This window comes from Arachis ipaensis, chromosome B03 (genome assembly GCF_000816755.2).
Source record: "Arachis ipaensis cultivar K30076 chromosome B03, Araip1.1, whole genome shotgun sequence".
NCBI classification, from domain to species: domain Eukaryota; kingdom Viridiplantae; phylum Streptophyta; class Magnoliopsida; order Fabales; family Fabaceae; genus Arachis; species Arachis ipaensis.
In genome coordinates, this window is record NC_029787.2 from 29380643 (window position 1) to 29383205 (window position 2563).

Below are 2563 nucleotides of genomic sequence, written 5' to 3' on the forward strand. Positions count from 1 at the left end.
GTTTGGGGAGAGAGGGTGTGAAGAAAACCAGTTCGGTTGGAAGGGAATGGAGTTGGTTTGGTTTAGTTTAAGCTCGGTTAGATTTTAACTAGGCTAGTTATTTTGGTTCCTTGTTTTCCTCTAGGTAATCTTTCTAATAGCTTCATGATTTTGGTTGTAGAGAGTTTCTTGGTGGTTTGGCCAAATTATTAAGGAAAGAGAAAGAAGAAACGGTTTAATGGCTAAACCGTGAAATCACCGTTTCAAACCATGTCGGTTAAACAACTGATATCTGAGATATTGGTAGCAGAGAGTATCTCAGCTCCAAAACACATTTAGAATACTTTACTAAAGCTAGATTATTCAAGAAAAGCCAGTAGTAAAGTTTTTATAGATGAATTTAGTCGAAATTCTTTGTTATTGGTACGGTTTTCAGCTTGTGACATGCTTTTATTTTTCACTGTACTTTCTTTTGTTTTCACTTATTTTATCTAAGTTCGCCTTATTATATTGTGGTGAGGTGATTCTTGGATGTTTGCAAATTTTGGATGTTTGCGAATTCTCATAACAGAATTTTAGAGAATTAATTATATAGAGAATTAGGGTGTTATATTCTACCTTCTTTACAAAAAGTTTCACTCTCGAAACTTTAGATATACCTAGAGGTTATAAAACCTCTAAGGAATCTATCTTAACTATCATTTTCACTAACCCAATTCTTAGGTTGATCCTAAAGGTATCCGTAGGTGATGGTGCTAGAGCTAACCTTCGCTGTCTGAGATTAGAAACCTTGCGAGCTCTCCTCTTGTGTCGTCTGTTGTCCATTTCCTCTCTTGTGGAGACAAGCTTATTTTAAATTCCTGTGGGCGGTCACTTAATAACTTGCTTGAGGACGTCCGTCACCTTAAGGTATTCTTTGGTCCACTAACACTTAAGTTTTCTACTTTTCTCCATATGCTTTGCCTCAGACGCCGTTTCTAACTTGTTTGCAAGAGCTCCAATTTCTTTGCGGGGCAAGTAGTCTGCGCATCTCGAACACCTTAATATCTTCTTGTTACTACAAGTGTTGTACTCCGATCTCCCAATGTTGGGTACTTGTCTCGTCATCTCTCCCTTGCATACTACCATTAGCTTCTTGTTCTTATTCTTCTTGTTGAAAGACAGAAAAACAGCTATGATGCACGGACACGGGACATGTCACGCGAATTTTAAAATCTTACAAGACACGGGAACACGCATATATATAAAATATAAAATATTTTTTAGATAAATCGTAATGATATTTTGATATTTTATTGATGTTAAAATATAAATTAATTTTTTAATTATTTTTAATGTCTTATTTTAATTAAATCAAATATTTAAAATATTTTTTGTTTTAATAAATAATAATATATACTATATCTAAATTTATTTCAAAAATATATATTAATAAGACTGGACACGCTGACACGTAATGGTATTTAGATGTGTCCAAGTGTGTCCGAAGAAGAATTTTTATTTTTTTTATTAAGACACGGTTTGACACAACAGACACGCGTGTCGGATGAGTGTCGGTGAGTATCGTGTCCGAAATGTGCCCGACACGAGAACACGACAACTCAGCGAAATGCATGTGCTTCATAAAAAAACAATAACAGAACAAAAATCGAAGAAATGAAATAAAACAATGTAGAATTTGTGCTTTTCTTAAAAAATTTTGTGTTTTTTTGTCATCTACAAAGTTGTGGGTTTTTTTTAAGAAGAAACCTTTTGTTATAAGAAATGGTGTCCCTAAAATTTAAAAAAAAAAAAAAAGAAAATAAAATGAATAGCCTGGAAATTTTCAATAACAAAAAAGTATAAATTTGTGAAGAACGTATAATAGTTATAAAGACAAAATAAAAAGCACATAAATTGTTAATTATAAACACATTTTTATCACATACAGAAATTTCGTTAAGAAAAAAAAGCAACTTTTATGTCTTTTATTCATGTGGTTTTATTCTAAAATTTACGTGTTTATTGCCAAGAGAAAAAATAGAATAGAAATAACAATTTTTGTGTTTTTATCTACAAATTTTGTATTTTTTAAATCTTTGTTATAAGAAATATTGTTCCTTTTAGAAAAATGAAAACATAAAAATATTAGCAATGGAAAATAAAGTATTTAAGTTGAATTAGAATAGTGATATAGTCAAAACAAAAACCACAGATTTTTCATCACAAAATAGAAAAAAATTGTGTATACAAGCACAGAATTTAAAAAAAAAATGAAAACACAAGAATTTTTGCTACCTAAACTAAATACCAAATTATGTTTTGATAAATACAAAGACCTAAAATTCTGTTTTCTTCCTGTGCTGCTCTTCTTAAATTTCTATGTTTATTGTCAACAAATTTATGTGTTTATTGCTAATGTGAAAAAAAATAACACAGGATTCTACGTTTTCACATGCAATTTTTTTTTTCGTTTTTTTAAAAATATGTTTTTTAAATATTTGTTATAAGAAATTGTCCATAAAATAAAAAAGCGAAAAAGAATTTCACTCACAAAAATCACAGAAATTTGTGAAGTATAACATTCTTAACTTCAAAATACAAA

General features: G+C 30.0%; 1 protein-coding gene across 1 annotated transcript in view; it reads left to right on the top strand.

The window, feature by feature from the left end:
• LOC107630071 overlaps window positions 1-234 on the top strand; it is a gene marked incomplete in the record, with an annotated part of 5761 nt that extends 5527 nt beyond the window's left edge. The window contains 1 exon segment of the mRNA XM_021118586.1: window positions 4-234.